At 35.9% G+C, this 20,486-nt stretch overlaps 1 protein-coding gene and 1 long non-coding RNA gene across 4 annotated transcripts in view; one reads left to right on the top strand and one right to left on the bottom strand.

The window, feature by feature from the left end:
- LOC144303271 (uncharacterized) overlaps nt 1-2,429 on the top strand; it is a 28,302-nt gene extending 25,873 nt beyond the window's left edge. For both annotated transcript variants that reach the window (XR_013370326.1, XR_013370327.1), the window contains one exon: nt 1,246-2,429. This is a non-coding gene — a long non-coding RNA (uncharacterized LOC144303271). The remainder of the gene's footprint in view (nt 1-1,245) is intronic.
- Nucleotides 1-20,486, bottom strand: part of KCNIP4 (potassium voltage-gated channel interacting protein 4) — a 1,117,936-nt gene that overhangs the window by 985,328 nt on the left and 112,122 nt on the right. The gene's annotated exons all lie outside the window — the stretch shown is intronic.

The following is a 20,486-nucleotide window of genomic DNA, read 5'->3' as shown; positions in this document are numbered from 1 at the left end:
AAGCAGAGAAAGATATTTATGACATGCTTAACCTGAGCCCTGTGGCCCAAAAACATGGGGAGAAAGGTAACATGGAATGTGAGAGTTGGAAATTCCTTAATAAATAGCAACAAATTTCACATTTATAATAGTTTAAAAACTGAAGCTCTGATGTGCCATTTCACCCTAGGAAGATAAGCTGCTTGAGTTACCAAAGTTAGAGAAAGGTGGTGAAAAGTCAAACCCAGCATCTGATTATTACATGAATCCTCCACCTACTGTTCATCATGGCGGTACAGGGTCCTTTAAGAGAAGGGTGTGAGTGAAATGGTGAAGTAATATGTTAGACTAATTAAACCCCAGTTCACCTCTTAAAGAAAACTTCCAAACAGATTAAGGAGATAGATCATAAAACACTATCCAGGTGTTTTCAACAAAACCTGTCCTCTTATAATCTTGCTTTACAATTGGGGTAAGTACACCTGTAGCAAAACTCGGGGGAAGCGGGTAGGATTCTCTGGGCCTTTCACTTACGTGGGGATGGGAGCTACTAGTGCTTGCCCACTAAATTTCCAAATAGAAAAGCTATAGAAAGAAGAGATTAAAATAGCTGTAGGGACAGGTCTGAGTGGATTTTTTTTTCCTTTTTCTTCCTCTAAGACTGAATAAATGTAGTATGCATGGTTTGACCCAGAAAAGGAGTGTGTGACATGGCCAGATAAGGATACAAAAGCATGAAGCTTGGAGGAATTTTAAATAGGCACATTCAAGGGTGTTTCCAAGAAAGCTGCAAAATGTGTCTCAGGCAACACCAGCAAGGCCTCCAGGGGAGCTCTTGTCAGAGTTGCTAGTGAGACAAAATGGCAATTATTAGAGGAGACTGTCCAGAAATTTCTTATATCCAGAAATACTGTTAGCCTTTGATAGGAGTTATACCTATTTTTCAGTTAAGCAATCATCAGGAAATAAAGTAGGCCAAAATACTTGAAAGCAATGATATGTCAGATAAATGCATGTTATCTGGCTCAATAAAATAAATACCCTGAGGTATCCCATATACCAGACAAATTGGTATATTCATAATACCATAATCCAGGCCTCTTGATAGCTGTGCTTAGCATAGATGCTATGCAGCTGTACATATATAAAATAATTTTTATTCCTTATTTTTCTCAGAAAGAAATGCATTCATTTCTAGAAAAAAAAGAGTCTTCTTTATTTTATACTCATCCTTTTTTTTTTTTTTTTCTTATTTTTCCCCCTCAGGATGAGGACTGTCAACTGATCACAGCCTTCTGAGATTCTCAAGAATAAGCATCGTATCAATGATAAATATTGCTTTTTTATAATACTCTCCAGAACAAGTATAATGGTAAGAATCAAGCACAGATATCTAAAGTGACATCCCAGATGCTGTAGAAGATGCAAAGAAATAAACACAAGGCATCTGTACTTAAGGGATCCACATCCTAGCTCAGAAAATAAGACAAACAATGAAAAATAATGCTGTAAGACAACACCCTGAGCTATCAGCTGTCAAAGTGTTGGGATCATTATTAAAGATCAGAATCCATATGGGTTGTTGAAGTATAAACCTTGTACTTGGTCACACCGGAAACTGTAGTGAAATTAATCTCGGTCCATAAATCTAAACTACAAAAAAAAAAAAAAAAAGTCAATTTCTTTATTTTCTTAAATGAATACAAATCCAGCTCCGTGCTAAAATCATATGATAGAAAATAAACCACCAGATCATACAAAAATCATACAAAGATCTCAGGCTCTTACATTGTGCTGAAGAATTGAGTATCCCCTCTTCGGCAAGGCCTTTGGTCCAAATCATTGGTTCATTCATTGTCTGAGCCAACATAAGCCCCATCAAACTGGAAATCCACAGGATGCTGTGCTTCGGTCCAGCCTCCCCAGGTGCCACAAGAGGCAACCTCCTCCGATGTTTTACCACCTCTCCAGATGCTACCATCATCTGCAAAGGTTCCTGATACTTGCAGAATCCTAAAACATCTGAATTATTCTAAATCTGGAAGGCAAAAAAACTCCTCTCGCTTCTCTCTCTTCCCTTTTAGAGTTAACTCACATCACCTCCACAACAAATGTGTTTACAGAAGGAAGCAAGAGTTCTCAGCTTCAAGTAGATTTATTTTCTGCCTTGAAAAAAAAAATCCCCAAAGTGAGAACATCACTACCTGGTTAAAACGGGAAAGGATACACTCACTGTAAGAAGAACAGTGTTAAAAACACAAATTAAAAATTACCACAGATTTCCTACTACAAAATAAATATCAACAGAGAATGTTACTTAATAATTTTTACAAGACCTGGATAAATATTGGGCTAAGATAGAATCACTTCTCTCTCAATAGGAAATTGTTATTGTCTGTTTTAGATCAAGGTGTTACAACAAAATACCATAAACTGGATGGCTTACGTAAGTGATAGTTGTTTCTCACATTCTGAACCTTGGGAAGTCTAACATCAGGATGCTGGCAGATTTCAATGAGAACTCTCTTCTTGGTAGGCAGATGACCATATTCTCCTTGTGACCTTTGTGGCAAAGAGCAGAAAGAGGAAGCAAGCTCTCTTTAAGATTCCTCTTATTGGGATGCTAATCACATCACGAAGGTTCCACCCTCATGTCCTAATCATCTCACAAAGAGCCCATTTCCAAATACCATCACTTGGGGGGCTAGGGCTTCAACATACAAATTTTGAAGGGACGCCAACATTCAGTCCCTAGCATCATTCTAGAGAAAACTTTCAAGAAACCTGCCCAATGGTCACAAACCTTGAAACTTAATACAATTCAAGGATACATATCCAGTTATCACTGGGGCAAGCCGTAAACAAACATGAGTACAGAGGAGAGAAACAGGCAGACTAATGAAAATATATTATTTTTGTTGCATATGAAAACCCTTTAAAATAAGAGCTACATTTTGAAAATGTCAAAAATATCATTATAGCATATACTTTCCCCATGAAATGCAGTAAAGTATAATTAAAGGAAGGAAGTGCCCCCTTCAGACCCTTGTCATTTATCCTTCACTTGATGAGCAATTATTGGAGACAGAAATACTCCCTGAAACAATTTCATAAATCACTTTTGCTTGTTTCTATATAAAGGTAGAATCATTCATGTCCTAGATCTGAGCCACCATTGAATTAAAAATAATATGAAAAAATAATTCTCAAAATGTATTCAGTGCTTCTCATATGCCAGACATAGCGCTATGTGCTTTATATACATCATGTCAAGTAATAGCCAGATAAACTCTTCTATGTCCATATTCCTGTTATCTTTTTACAGGTGGGGACAGTGAGGCTCAGAGAAGATAAGCCAAGTCCTTAAGGCTGCATTAGGAATCATGGGTGTATAACTCACATCCTTCTAATCTAATCTTTTCCAGTCTAAGACTCTATGAAATACCATGAGGCCTTAATTAAAGGTTGACTGAACAATCAGAGAAAGTCAATAATCATATGGTTTCACTCATACGTGGAATATAAGAACCAGTGCAGAGGATCATGTGGAAAGAGAGGGAAAACTGAATGGAAAGTCATCAGAGAGGGAGACAACCATGAGAAACACACTGAGGGCACTGGAGGGGAGGTGTGGGGGGGGGGGGACAGGGTAACTGGGTGATGAGCATTAAGGAGGGCACGTGATGTGATGCACACTGGGTATTACACGCAACTGATAAATTACTGAACACTACATCTGAAAATAATGATGTACTACTATATGTTGGCTGATTGAATTTATTTTTTTAAAAGATTTTATTTATTTATTCATGATAGACAGAGAGAGAGAGAGAGAGGCAGAGACACAGGCAGAGGGAGAAGCAGGCTCCACACAGGGACCCCGATGTGGGACTCGATCCAGGGTCTCCAGGATCAGGCCTTGGGCTGAAGGTGGCGCTAAACCACTGGGCCACTGGGGCAGCCCCTGGCTGATTGAATTTTTTTTAAAAAAAAAGAAAAAAAGGTTGACTAAAGTTAAAAGTTTAGTAAAATTGGATATGTTCTACAGGTATCAGAGTAAGTAAATGAGCCCCCCCCCCAAAGCAAAAGAATAAAGAGGGGACTTTTCAGGCTCACACACCTCTAAAGAGAAAAGGAAACTGAAGCCCCATTTACTCAAACCTCAAACACCCTATCACTACCTTCAAACCAAGAACACATGTAATGTCTCCTCTAGGCATATGGTGTCCTGAATGACTGTCTCAGTATTCTCTCCCACAGGATATAATGTCCTGCTCCAACAGAGACAATTAAAATAGATGTGAAACTTGTTGCCATAAGATGAGAAGGGAGTCGTGATTCTAACAAAGGTTGCTTGGTGTCAACTTTGGCCAAGTCACATGCCCTTTCTTGAATCCATTTTTCACCAACTTTTTAGAGTTTTGGGGATCAAAAATGTAAGCAAAAGTACTAGGCAAACTATAAAATATTATACAAAATTTACCTGTCATTAAGTTATTTAATCATTCATAAGAAATTCTATGATCATAGTGCACAGTGGGTTAAGAATATGGACTCTAGAACCATTTGCTGGTTGAATCTCGTCTCAACCACTAACTGACTATATGATATTGGGCAGGTTGTACAAAATCTCCCTCTTATCTAACTTTTCTAAGGATTAAAAATGCTCATGTAAAATGAGGATAATAATGTAAAATGGGGAAAGCAGTAAGGATTTCCGTGAGGAATAAACACGCTAATAGATGTAAAAGCTTTTATAACGGTCTAACAGGCTATCATTGCCAATGAAACCATCGGCACCACTGTCACCAGAATCATCATCAGAATCATGATCACTAATGATCTAATAGTTTTCTAAGGGATGGAATCCTCAGAGATTTCAAGTAAGATAAAATGAAAAAAAGTGGTTTCCTACACACTCATCAGATGCACACAAATGGGTGTGCAACAAACTCTTTTGTCCCAGCAGATCTCAATAATGACAACTGGGTTACATTCATTTCCTCTCAGAGCATAGCACAGAGGAACCAGGGTGGGTGTTCAGAGCCAGGGAAAGGCATGGATATTTAAAAAAAAAAAAAAAAAAAGGAGAAAATACCCTGACCACTAGCCACTAGCTGTAACACACATAGCATAATTATTTTCTGTGGATATGTAGACAGAAATCTGCAAGTGTGCATTGAGACAAAAAAACTGCCATGTTTTACCATTTGATAAAAGTTGAATGTGACACCTCTCATAAAAAGTACTGCCTGTGAAAATATTAAAGTACTTTTTAAATGAAAAATAAGAGTTCATGAAGTCTCTTATTCAGATCTCTCCAAACCAACACATTATCTTCCCCCCATTAAAGAGCTGTGGACCATCTGTCCCATCACGGCTACCAGCTGGTATGAGCTCCAGAAATATCTCCTCAATTGTAGGTACTAATTAGGTTTTTCCATATGAACACATTGTAGGTTAACTATTTACAAATACAAATTTTTAAATCTTGCTTCATTTTTGTGGTAGGTGACTAGACTTTGATAAGGAAGATGAGTCTCACCTTTGGGAGGTTGACTGTTCCCACTGGTAACGTTACTGCTGATGGGAATGATGGCATGCTTTTGTTCTCAGCAAAATCAAACTTAGAATTATGGTCTCATTTTTTAAAAAAAGCAATTGTATCAGAAACAAACCATGGGTTCCAAAGGAGTTACGAAGAAATCACCAGATAAACGAAACAAAATTACCCCCAACCTAGTGTGTATGATGACGCCATACAGAACATCCATCAGGCAATTAACCATTTCCAGCCAGTATTGAACACAACTCTGAACATCCATGGACACTTGATCAAGGCTTGAGAGTTCCACAGCTAAGTTATAACACAACTCATCTTGTTAAGAGAAACAGTCAAAAAGAAGAGGAAGAAATCAGGAAACTGAAAATAAGAGAAGCTGAAAAAACTACTCCCACTCTCATCAAATAAAACGTCTTTAGAAAAAAAGGCTTAGGCTAAAGAGAATATTCAAAATTCAAGTCAAAGGGCTTCAGACTTTTTGCAAGTCTTTAGATTCACTGACCACATCCCTCTGTGACACCCTCCCCTACTCTCTCTCCCAATACACAGTTCCTTCTTTGCTCTCCCCTTAGCCTTTAACCTGAAAGTCTCTTCCTATTTCTCATCCACCTGCTATCTTCTTGATAGGACACTGTGGCAAGAGATGCTACTTGAATAAATACCTGTTTCATGATTTTTAGAGTTCCCCTGGATTTTATCATTATTTTTCTCCTAAGGTTCCATTTAAATTCCAGCCAGCCAACACATAGTGCAATATCAGCTCCAGGTACACAACACAGTGACCCAACACCCCCATGCAATACCCAGCACCCACCATAACAAGTGCACCCCCCAATTCCCATTCACCATCCAATCCATCCCCCCACTTACCTCCTCTCCAGCAACCACCAGTCTGCTGTCCACAGTCAAGTCTATCTCTTGATCTGCCGCCTTTCCCTATACTCATGGGGGGCATGTTTCCTCCATGCCCCCAAAACCTCACATGAGTGAAATCACATGATATTTGTATCCCTCTGACTGACTTATTTCACTTAGCATAATACTCTCTAGTTCCATCCACATCATTGCAAATGGCAATATTTCAAAAGTAAAAACTTCTGCACAGTAAAGGAAGCAATCAACAAAACTAAAAGACAACCTATGGAACAGGAGAAGACATTTGTAAATGACATATCAGATAAAGGGTTAGTATCCAAAATATATAAATAACTTCTAAAACTTGACACTCAAAAAGCGAATAATCCAATTTAAAAATGGGCATAAGACATGAATAGATCTTTTTCCAAAGACCTACAGATGGTCAGCAGACATGAAAAGATGCTGAACAACCCTTATCATCAGGGAAACACAAATCAAAACTACAATGAGATCATATTTTTAAAATCCAGAGGGGAAAGATTCCATTATTTTTTACAGCTGAGTAATATCCTGGTGTGTGTGTGTATATATATACCACTGTGTGTATTTTGACCACTGTCTTTATCCATTGATCAGTCGATGGACACTTGAACTGTTTCTATAGTTTGGCTCTTATAGATAATGCTGCTACAAACATCAAGGTGCATGTATCTCTTTGAAATTAGTATTTTTGTATTCTTTGGGTGAACACCTAGTAGTGCAATTGCTGGATCACAAGGTAGCTCTATTTTTAACTTTTCAAGGAACCTCCATGCTGCTTTCCAGAGTGGCTGCACCAACTTGCACTACCAACAGTGCAGGAAGGTTCCCCTTTCTCCACACCCTAACCAATACTAGTTGTCTCTTGTGTTGTTGATTTTAGCCATTCTGACAGGGGTGAGGTGACATCTCATTATAGTTTTGATTTACATTTCCCTGATGAGAGGTAATGTTGAGCAAAAATATTATTCTTTCAGAAACTCTATCTCGCATAAGCTTTTATGAAACAAATTCAAAATGAAAATAAGATCGACATCATCAAGATAATTTCCTCTGTAGAACCAGTGAAAAATGCATTTCTGTGTAAGTAGTAATGAGGATGTAATCAGCTAACCCAAACAGCATTCTAACCAAGGAAAGACATCACTCTCTTCCTCTTCCAAAATGATGGGCAGCCCATCTTCTTGGTAGTTCTAGTGTGACCAGTCTTTTAAACCATAGCTAATCCATACAAGATGCATGACCAGATTTCTAAATTTCTTCATAAAGTTTCAAATAGAGATTTTAGGGGGAAATAAAAGAAAACCATATAATTTTCTTTGCACTAATACAAGGCAGGGCTATAAAATCCAACCTTCTCTGAATGTTCTGGAAGTACCTATCTGCTTAAACTTCCTCTGTCTGCACACTCCCCATTGAGTACTGGCCTCCAGCCACACTGGCCTTCCTTCAGTTCATGGGAACAGTGAGGTTTACCCCTTCTTCACCAACACACAACTCACAACACACTGCACCCCACATACTACAAGATTCATTTCTTCACTCCTCATTTTGATTTTTTTTTCATTTCGTCAAAGCTGTCTTACATGACCAGTCAATACTAAATACTACCTTCTTAGTTTTCTTTATGGTACCTCATTATCTCCTTTCATTTATAATTTGATATTTGTTTGTTAACTTGCCCAGTGTCTCCTGCAACAAACATTAGAATGCCATTTAACATTTGTTCAACATTTGTTGAATGCCAGAGCTATAAATAATGTTTCATTTCCCACTATCTATCCAGCCTCTTATGATGTGATAGCCACATATGTAAGAAATGTTTATTAAATGAAGATGTAGAATTTCAGATACCTACCTAATTGTTTTGGGGGGGGAACAGCAAATAATTTTTAAAGAAGAGTTTTAAACTAACTAACCTATTTTTCTGATTCCTCTGTGTGTCTGTGTGTGAAAGAGAGAGGTAGAAAGACACATGGAGAGGAAAGTAGAGAGAAAAATTTAATTTTCAAAGTAACACATAAAATTGTAAAATCTAGTAAAAGGGAATATAAGGGAAGGGAGAAGAAATGTGTGGGAAATATCAGAAAGGGAGACAGAACATAAAGATTCCTAATTCTGGGAAATGAACTAGGGGTGGTAGAAGGGGAGGAGGGCGGGGGGTGGGAGTGAATGGGTGACGGGCACTGGGGGTTATTCTGTATGTTGGTAAATTGAACACCAATAAAAAATAAATTTAAAAAAGAAATTGTAAAATCTATCCTTTATTCAAACTTCTAAGGTGTGAGAGATGTTAACATATTATTAGAGAAAAAAATTATGAGGTGGTCATTTTAGAAATGCAATATGAGATTTGGTCATTTTAGGGACACCGTGAACTAGGATTTAATCCTCAATGCTCATTATATTTAGTGGCTGAAAATATTGGAGTGATGCCCAGATAAAAAGTGGCAAGATATTTAAGATTGATTTAGGTAACTAGACGACCTTTGAATAATAAAAAAAAAAAAAAAAAAGAGAGAGAGAGAGAGAGACTTTCCATTAAAAGTAATGAATTGTTTCCCTCTATTAGTTTGGATGGATGAGAAAGTTAAAGAACTTAAATAGTAGGCAGATAAATACTAAAAGTATTAGATGATCACAAAAAATTAGATATCCCTTCGGACTTAATTTTTCTTTTGTACAGCCCACATCAAATGTCTACAAAAGAAACAATTTACAGTACAAGAAGTCATTTTAAATGACATTAAATTTTATGCCTAAACAGACACACACGGAGTGTCTGTAACCTTGATTTCCTGTATTTGTTGAGCTACCTGAAGAACAGCTTTATCTATAGCCAGGGAACACTGTGGAAATGAGCCAACTGGATCTATCACATTGGGAGAAGCATTTAGGCCATATAAAGACGTCAGAGGGGCACCGGGTAGCTCAGTCAGTAAGAGTGCGACCGTTGGTTTCAGCTTGGGTCATGATCTCGCAGTGGTGGGATCGAGCCCCGCATCAGGCTCTGCACTCAGCAAGAAGCCCGCCTTAGATTTTCTCTCTCTCTCTCTCTCTCTCTCTCTCGCACGCAGCTCTGTGTATGTCTCTCAAATAACAAATAAAATCTTTAATTTTTTTAATTTAAAAAGAAACAGAATTATGGGCACTGAATTCAGCCAATTAAGAGAAACAAATTACCACCACAGTAGCAACTAATTCTGCTATCTTTCCCTTTCATTTTATTTCATAAAGTCAAGTTATGATCTTAATCTAATGCAATTTTAGAACTGGAATGAGCTTCAGAAAGGTCCAGATGCTTTGTTTACTTTGCTGTGCAGATAATTTCACATTTGCCTCATAATTGGATTTCTCAAAGTTCACTGACATTTCCAAGGGTTTCAATGATCATTAAAGGTTTTTCTTCTTTAATCTAAATTTGGGTCATGCTCATAGGCTGCTCAAATGCAAACAAACCCATCAGAAAACAGCTCCACATTATGGGGCCATTCTACTTTGAGATGGTCAGGCTGAAAAATCATTATGACTGTTAAGTGAATGTCATGCAACTGATAACTGACCATCAGGGCATATTCATTGTGAGAAAGGACACTAAAATATATTTTCAGTTGTGTTATGCAATATTCTAAAGACCATGTTGCCACTTGAGGAAAAGATAGTCTTAATTTGCCATCCCTAATCACAAAATATAAATGTCAACATTAGCCATGGTTAGTTTGGGAAAACCTGTTCTTTCATTTCTGTGTAGCAGATGCTCAGATACTCAGCTGGATAACCTGGCCTTCTGGCAGTTGTCTTGTGTGTCTTGACCCACCTGTAAAGCAGGAGTTTGGAGTCAATATCGATGGAGATCCCTATCCATTCTACTCTCTGACTCTAAGTAAGATATAAACATCATCCTGAAGGTGTCACTGCGGCCTGAATAATTCCCAGGAATTGTACTTTTAAGGTCAACTGAATTTCCCATCAGGTAATAATCAAAAATGATATATTTTCTTGGAGGAAAAGAAGTCGGAGCCATTCTATTTAAAAATAAATAAAACTTACTTTAAAATTTTAACTACAGCTGAAATTGTGCAGGAAAATTTTTAAATTATGGGTGCAATTTTATTTTACTTTGGATTTTTAAATTTTTCAGAAAAAAAATTTTAAAAACCATGAGCATAAGCAATACGAAAATGTTTTAACTGTCTGAATATAGCCTTCAATACAGAGTGGAATATGTGGTTATGCAAATGGAAATATTTTCATTTCAGAATTCCTTGTGAACAATCATAGTCCAGGGGCACCTGGGTGGCTCAGTGGTTGAGCATCTGCCTTGGGCTCAGGGTGTGATCTTGGGGTCCTGGGATAGAGTCCCTCATGGGGTTCCCCGCAGGAGGCCTGCTTCTCCCACTGCCTGTTTCTCTGCCTGTGTGTCTCTCATGAATAAATTAAATATTTTTTAAAAATATCATAGCTTCACTATTAACTAGAAAATAATAGGCGATCAGTAATGATGAGGTACATAAATGGATAAGTGCATAGATACTAAAGTGTCAGCAGTTGTCCACGATGCTTCATATTACAGCTATGTAAATTTCTTATTTAACATATTTAAAGTTAAAAAATTAAAGATTTTATTTAAGAGAAAGAGAGAGAGGCAGAGACACAGACAGAGAGAGAAGCAAGCTCCCCGCAAGGAGCCTGGTGTGGACTCGATCCCAGATCCTCAGCTCATGCCTTGAGCCAAAGGCAGACACTCAAACATTGAGCCACGCAGGTGTCCCATAAATTAAAATTTTTAAACCTTATTTATTAAACCTCTGATTTTAAAATGTCACAATGAAAAAATAAATAAAATAACTAAAATGTCACAATGAGAGAATTTTACCTAAGTAAGGAAGACTGATATTTCTCACCTGGACTCTGAGTTTCTTCTTAACTAACAAATAAGAAAAGCACTTATTAAACACCTTTTTTAATCCACATCTTTACAGTGACTTTCCTGATAGGAAGCACATTGGACCCACACACCTGAAAATAAAAAGTAGCTTAAGATGCAGCTCTGAAGCTAATGATTACAAAATGAAACATAAGGGGAAAGAAGATGTCCCCAACTTATTCTGGAAGCAAAATCTATCAGTGAGATAAAGTGGGCATTGACTTTACATCAGGATTATTAATGAATTTTTCAGAATCTCTACCTGCCATCTGAACATATGATTTACCTAGAGACATATGACATACTGATATTACCTACAAAGGACCTAACACAGAATCATATTTTCAATTTTCATCATGCTTTCAGAAAATGCAATAGCAAATAGCATACTGAGGCTTTTTCATGAGACGATAATAAAACTGTTTAATTAGGCAGGCTCCAGGGGCAGATTGTTCTCCAGAAGTCTTCTTGTGATTTCCTTGAAGTGGTTGCAAGGAAGAGGGTTTCATTCCTCTGGGATTTTATTAAAGACAAATCCAGAGTCCCAACCCGATAATCAAACAAGCAAATACAGCTGCAGGTTACTAAACCCAATGTGACATTCAGGATTCTTTTGATAATATTATTCAAAAACAAATGTTTTTACACATAAATCTGTGTCTTGCTACTTTTGAACGGCACACACATCTTATGTTTTGCCCTATGGTAAATTGTTAGTTTTCATGGTTTATCTATATTTAAGTGATATAAATCAAACATACAAGGTAAAACATAAGGTTATTACCAGTACAAAATACTTTATTAAACTATCTTCCAATAATTTTCATAAAAATAAGATACTTGTCCAAAGAACTAGAGCTTAAATATAACTTTCATGATTTATTTAGAATTATCATATGTATATCTCCTGGGAAAAAAAAATCTGTAATGTGCTTTTTCACTTTTGCTGCTTCTCTATTTTTTTTTTAATTCATAATATTCGGGGAACCTTGGTGGCTCAGCGGTTTAGCGTCGCCTTCGGCCCAGGGCCTGATCCTGGAGACCTAGGAACGAGTCCCACATTGGGCTCCCTGCATGGAGCCTGCTTCTCCCTCTGCCTGTGTCTCTGCCTCTCTCTCTCTCTCTCTGTGTCTCTCATGAATAAATAAATAAATTGCAATAAATAAATAAATTCATAATATACAAAATCAGTGAGAAGGATATTTTTTTGGAGAAGGATCTTTTTAGACAAATATTCATACAAAAGCTAACTTTGTGGAAGGTATATTATTAATTATAACAACATTTTGCATTTCTTTAACATATACATTAACTATTTCTTTTATATGATTTACATCTGTTTACATGAAAGACAATTCACCACATGAATAAACCAGAATTTAACTTACTAGAGTCTAACTTGAGCTTTGCTAGATGTTAATGAAAAATATGTATTATAGGATTTAATCATTTCAGATAAAACATGAATTCCAAAGAAGTGAAAGCTTTCAACAGATTGCCTCATACTTCTCATCCAGACATAAGAATGCATACCATTTCTATTATCTTCAAAAAGTAGAGTCCTTCTAGATCTTCTACATCACAATACAGTGGTAAGTTAAAAAAAAAAAAGATTCTTGGACCCCACCCAAAATACACTAGATCAGAACAGAGAGTAGGGGAAGGATATTAGAATGTGAACATCAATGGGTCTATAAGATATAGATATTCCCTACACATATCAAAATGTGAGAACTACCACTTAGCTGGTAATTAAGGTTAAAAAGATAGAAAAACACCCAGAGATTTTAAAATTTCTTCTTTCTATGAGATTCTGATTTTAAAAGATGATTTTTAGGAACTCCTTCCAGTAAATCACAAAAAAAATGACCCTTGATTCCTCCCATTGTATTGTGTATACCTCTCTACAATGTGACTTTGCCACTCTTCCCTTTAAGAGCTGGAATATGTTACTCTACCTCTTGGTATCTGGCCTTGGCCACATGACAGACTTCAGCCTATAAGACATTAGCAAATGTGACAGAAGCAGAGACTTGGTAAGTGCTGGGGCAATGGAGCTTGCGCTGTCTTGCTGCTACCATGTGAAGAAATGTGAGTAGCCTGCTAGATGCTTGAGACATATGGCACAGTTGCCTCTTTCATGGCAGCCAACAAGCCGACATGGGAGGCAGGCCATCCAGTACTGACCTGGCCCTAACCATCTGCCAGTGGACTATAATTGTGAAAATGAGTCCAGGAGACAGCTGGAGAAGAACTGCCCAGATGCACTCAGCCTGAATTGCCAACCCTTGGTGTTTCAAGCTAATAAATGATTATTGTTTTAAGACACAGATATTATGGGTAGTTTACTATGCAGCAAAAGCTAACTAATACACTCTTTCTCACAAAAAGGGAAAGAAAGAAAAAATGAAGTTTTTGGAGTCAATTTTGGTAGTGGTCAAACCTTACTGCACTCTTTTTTTTTTTTTTTTCCTTACCACAGTCTTGCATTATTTTGTATTTTTCATTTCAGGACTTGACATAAATGATAAAAATATTCATATATAGTTAACTGAATTCCAGAATTTTCTTGCTATCTAATCAAGGGCCGCTCAAGAGATGTAACCCATTCAGGAAGAACAAGCATAGGTGAACAAAATATTTTCTAGAAATAAACATTAAACAAACCCATGCAACTGGAAAAACCAGCTGTGACATTTAGTTTTGACTTTTATAAAGAAGCTTTTATTGAAAATCTAAGTTTATCATGGTCACTGCTTCCTTCCTCACACAGCACTTTTATTCCCAAAAAAGGTATTTGTAGAGGATGAAGTGAACTATACTGAACATATTTCTTATCATAATATTTAAGATAACTTGAAAATGCTTTCACTGGGCTGTTTTTACATAAAACTTTCATTATCAAACTTTTGATAATTAGTATGATTTTCATGAGATTGAAGATAATGATCAAAGGATGTCAATATGATTTCAAGGCCAACAAGGACCATAAAATATTACATTTTATTATGAGAACATTATATTGAGGTGTACTACTATGTGCCAGATGCATGGTTAAGTACCAGGAATACTACATTTTAGCAGAGAGAACAAGACAATTTCCAGTGTTAATAAGTTCTGTGAAGAAAATAAGTGAGGAAAATGTGAAAGATCATGGCAGATAAAATAGAATGGGGAATCAGGGACCTCTTGGGAAGGCGACATTTAAGATGAAATATGAACAAAAAGAAGGAGCCAGTCATGTAAATTTTAAAGAGGGAAGACAGTAAGTTTGAAGATCTATAGTGGAAATGAAATTGTCCTTTTTGGATTCATAAAGGATGGCTGGTGTGGCCAAAACCTGATGAGCCAGAAGGAAAATGCTAACAGATAAGATTAAAATCATGTACACTGGGTGGGGCATAGAGACTCTCATTAGCCATCAGAAGTTTTCCAGATCTTATCTTAAATGTCTATGTATAGCTGAAATGTACATAAGTCATTTTTGTCAGAGGAATATGGGGATTTTATTTGCCTACAGAACTATTTGAATTTCAAAATCCACCATAAATGTAAAAGAAGCATGGACAGTTAACTGAAGTAAGGCAGTGATTACATGACTGACTACTATGAGTAAGAATCCAGAAGTATTCCAAAGGGCAGAAGATTTCTGTAAAAGATTTACCACCCTAGATAAAATATCCTTTAAGTATCTACTCACCTCTTCCCACCCAGGTATCTTGGTCTCATTATATTAATGTAACTTACGCAGGGGCGCCTGGGTGGCTCAGTCAGTTGAGCATCTGAATCTTGATTTTGCCTCAGACCATGATGTAGGGGTCCTAGGATCAAGCCCTAAGTCAGGCTCTGTGCTCAGTGGGGAGCCTGCTTCTCTCCCTCTGCCTCTGCCCTCCCCCAACCCCGGCTCATACCTGTGCTCTCTTGCTCACTCTCTAAAATAAATAAATCAATCTTTAAAAATTGAAGAATTTATTCAAACCAGTCTAGGAGAAAAGCTCTAGGATTCTATTAAAATTAAAATAATGGTCACTGAAATAAGACTGTTTTAGTAAATTAGTGTTCAAGCATATTAAAGAGATCATGATATGTGGGGAAAAAAAAGATAAATAAAAATTAGCAAGTCATCTGAAATCCAATGACTCTACAAAACATTATAAATTGGAAAAAAACGTTTTGCCATAAATATAATTTATTTCTCCTAAATAAAGTATACAAATTACATATGAGAACTGAGTGAATAAGTAGAAAGGGTTATTTTAATTGAAAAGAATTTGAGACTTAGAGTAAATACTGAAAACCTAGGAATGAGGGCAGAAGACTTAAAATAATTTTACAAGTCTTCACAATAGAAATGTTTAAAATATACAGAACTGAATAATATAGGAAATAAATTATAATGGGAATGAATTTGAACAAACTGATATGTAACATTATTGCTTCTTAACATGCAGTATTTTGGTAATATAATGGATTCCCTCACATAGTAAACTTGACTATATCATAAAATAATAACTCAATTGGTCAATAACATGAATGTGTATAAGCAATAAAATTTAAAGATACAAATAAGTTCCATTTGTGTTTAAATATTTTACACTAAATATGTGCTCAATAAAATCTACATTATGAAGAAAAAATGGCCCATTTTGTTCATCTCAAATTCCCTCTTAGTAAAAATTCATAAAGCTGAATTTAGTTCCTATTATCAACTAGTAGGGAAAATAAATAAGGAAACAACATAGGAGATTCGGGAACAGAGCAAAGGAAATATAATTAAAAACACTTCTTAGGGCACCAGGGTGGCTCACTCGGTCAAGCATCTGCCTTCGGCTCAGGTCACGATCTCAGGGTCCTCAGGTCAGGCTCCCCTTTCAGCAGAGAGTCTGTTTCTCCCTCTCCTTCTGCTCCCCTCCACCCCGACTCATGCTCTCTTGCTCTTTATATCTCTAATAAATAAATAAAATCTTAAAAAAAAGGAAACATACTTCTTGGGGAACTTAAATGTCTAACAGCATAGAAGAAATAATCATAATGCTTAATAAAATATTTTTTAAATTTTTGACACACTAATAAGTTGAAACAAAGGGAGAGTTTTAGAGAGGCCAAAAACAAAGTTTAAGCAGAAATTAATAGAAATTCAAGCACCTTCTGAAGGTTGTTTATTTTTTTTTTAAGATTTATTCATTTATTTTAGAGAGAGAAAGCAGAGGGAGAGAGAAAAATCCTGAAGCAGACTCCCCATTGAGTGCAGAGCCTGATTCAAGGACAATTCCAGGATCCCGAGAGACCATGACTAGAGCAGAAATCAAGAACCAACTGCCCAACCAACTGAGCCACCCAGGCACCCCTATCTTAAAGGTTTCTAACAAATTCCAGAAAACCTGCTTTAAGATTCTTCTTTGAAAGATATCCAGAGCACAGCAGACAGGAAATCTCCACATAAATATAGAACCACAAAGTTGAAGAAAAAATAATCTTGTCACATTCAAAAAAGGATAACAAGGAAACATGTCTGTCTTGAATTTGTCACAGGGTTGAGGGAAAATAAATAAACTCTCTTGAGAATTCATAACCACAAGCTGGACTTCATATGGATTCACAGTCTAAATTTACTCTACTGTGCCATAAAAACAAAGCAGCAAGCCAAGGATTTAATTTAAAGTGTTCCCGTTGTGGTGATGCTCCCTGATGTCTGAAATAACAAATAAAAGCTTTCTCTAGAAGAAAACTCAGGCCTCAAAGAATTCCCAGATATAAAGTTTTAAGTCATATGAGCATTTATTTCTAAGTTGAAAATAAGGAAAAAGTTGCCATTAATAAGAGTCAGGAGAAAAAAAAACCAGTAGACTCAGACCCACAATTATTTAACTTTTTGGAGGTATCTCCACAGGATGCTAAATATATATACTGTCAAAAAGGAAAATATATGGGCACCTGTGTGGCTCAGTTGGTTAAACATCTGCCTTTGGCTCAGGTCATGATCTCAGGGTCCTAGGATCTTGCCCAGCAGAGAGTCTGCTTCTCCCTCTCCCTCTGTGTCTCCCCCAACTCATGCTCTCTCACTCTTGCCCTCAAATAAATAAATAAAATATTTTTAAAAAGAGGAAAATATAAAATATGGCATAGGAGAAAGATACTTGTTTTTACAAATAACAGTATATTTAAGAAACTAATAGAGTTTCTATAAATAGCATATAATAATTGAAATTAATACTCATAAAGATGACTAAACAGATTAGAAGAGGATATTAGAACTGTAAACTGGGAAACGATTTCAAAGAATTCACACTAAATAAAGCAAAAAGGGAAATATGAAAAACATTTAAGACACCCCAAGTTAGCCTAAGAAGATCAAGCACAAATAAATTAATCTCCAGAAGACAGTAAAGAGAATGGAGAAGCAATAATATTCAAAGATAACAGAAATGTCTAAACTGTTGAAAGACATGATTCCTAAATTCTAGAAAAACTGTAAACTGAAAACAGTATAAATAAAAAGAAAATCATTCCCAGATACATATAGTGAACCTATAGAATATCAAAGATAATAACAGGATCTTAAAGTAGACAAAAGAATGAAAGAAGAAAAGTCTGATCACTTAGGACTGGATGGAAATTAGAATGAGGACTGACTTCTAAGTAATAATAAAGGCAGCATGAAAAAACATCTTCCAAATGCTGGGAAGAAAATAAAATTATATACTCAATTCCATTGTACAAAACTAAAACTGAATCAATGAAATAACAGAGAAAAGCCAAAATAGAGGGTTTACCACAAATGTAGACTAAGATAATCACAGATATACTGAAGACTGAAGAAAAATGATACCAGATGGGATCTTTGAAATGCAATAAGAAATGATGAGAAATGTGTTGGTTAATATTTTGGTAACTCTGCAAAAATACATATGGGAGAAAAGCAAGATGAAATGAAAATAGAAGAAAAAATAACACTGAGATTGCAAGACAGTGATGGCCAGTAACATGTCCTTAGATCCTCAGGTAACTCAAAAGGATGGGCACACATAGACACTAATCTTCAATTTTATTAATGAGAAAGGATAAGGTTTAAAAGTAACTACTGGGAGAATGAAAATTTCCAAATAAAAGGAAGAAATGTAAATGAAAACAAAAAGAAAAATCCAAAAGGAAGTAATGAAGAGAAAAAAAAAAGAAAAGGAATAGATAAAAAGGACTAAGAAAAATCACAAATAATACAGAAACAATTCCAAAGTTTTCAGCAATCAAAATGAATAGAAATGGAGAAAAGAATCCCAGCTACATGCTGCTTATTATATAAGACACACCTGAAACATAACATGAAATGGTTGAAAGCAAATATTTGGGAAAAAACATACATCAAGTAAAAAAAAAAAAAAACCACAATAAAACTGTAAAGTAATATTACTAGTAAACAAAATAAACTTTAAAGATGGAAAAAAAAACCTGTTATACATAAAGAGAAGAACAATATAATAAAAAAAGTTTCCACTTACCAGGAAAATATAATTCTGAACATGCATATACCCTAATACTCTACCCCATAACATATAAAGCAAAAATAAATGGAATGGCATGGTAATACTGAAAAAAAAATCAATGGTACCTTAGAAACTTAAAGATCAGAGAGAAATTGCTAATGTACAGAAAATAACACAATAACATAACAACATAAACAACACAATGAACAAGCTTGCTGCAATATGCGTACATTGAACAATTTTAAATTTCTAAGGCATTGTTGATTTTTTCAGTGTTACCCCAAGTAAATATAACAACAGATATATGTCTTAATGAGGAAATTAATACTTTGTTGAAAGGTAATGAAGACCTTAAAAAAGGACCTGAAAACACCGTTCCCATGTAGAAGGAGATTCAATAAATCTCAACAGTGTTTTCCAAAAACTTAATAAACTTCTATAACTTACCTGGAAAAGAAAAGGGACACAAGACACATTCGAGACATACTTGAGAAAGAAAGAAGTAGAAAACTTGCTTTGCCATAAAGATATTTTTATGAAGGTATATTAATTAGTGTATTCTGGCAGTGGCTAAGGAGGGACAGAATGGCATACAGAGACCAGACCCAGCACTATACAGACACAGGGTGAGATTTGTGGATTGAGTTAGAAAGAATAGTCCTGGGATAACTAATTATCTATGTAGGGAAAACAATTTCAAAACTCCCCTAAACTCAAAACAATTTCTTTTTTTTAAAGATTTTATTTATTTATTCACGAGAGACACAGGGAGAGAGAGAGAGAGGCAGAGACATAGGCAGAAGGAGAAGCAGGCTCCATGCAGGGAGCCCGACATGGGACTCGATCCCAGGACTCCAGGGTCACACCCTGGGCTGAAGGTGGTGCTAAACCACTGAGCCACGTGGGCTGCCCAACAATGTCTTGATTAATCAAATTCAAAGACATGAAAAGTAAATTTTTAAGTTTTAAGAAAAAAATACAGAAAAATATCACCTTGACCTTAAAGATTTTTAAACAACAGAATACAAAAGTTTAAGTCATAGAAGTCAATGACAAATTCTACTATACAAAAGTTTTAAAAGAAAGAAAAGACAAATCAGAGACTACAAAAGGCTTCTTATACTAATATTTGACTAATATGACAAACTCAATAAATAATAAATGAAAAACAACCCACAAAAAAAGAATAGATGATCTGAACAGGCTGATATGCCTGGTAGAGGAATTGAATCAATAATTAACAATCTGCCAAAACAGAAAGTACTGGCCTAAGATGGATTCACTGGAATTCTACCAAACATTTAAGGAAGAAACTATACCAGTTCCCTGTCCTTTTTCAAAGGATAGAAGAGAGAAAACTTCCTAACTCATTCTCTGAGGCCAGTATTACCCTAATAACAGAATAAGAGAAAGGCATTAAAGAAAACTACAGACTGATATCTCTCATGAACAGAGATGCAAAAATCCTCAACAAAACTGAATCTTAAAAAGTACAAAAAGAACCACACATCACAACCAAATGAGATCTATCCCAGGTATGCAAGGCTGGTTCAAGATTAGAAAATAAATCAATGTAATCCATCATATCAACACAGTAAAAAAGGAAAACATCACATGATTATATCAACAAATGCAGAAA

The sequence above is a fragment of the Canis aureus genome, chromosome 2 (assembly GCF_053574225.1).
Source record: "Canis aureus isolate CA01 chromosome 2, VMU_Caureus_v.1.0, whole genome shotgun sequence".
NCBI classification, from domain to species: domain Eukaryota; kingdom Metazoa; phylum Chordata; class Mammalia; order Carnivora; family Canidae; genus Canis; species Canis aureus.
This window is presented reverse-complemented; position numbering and strand designations above follow the sequence as displayed.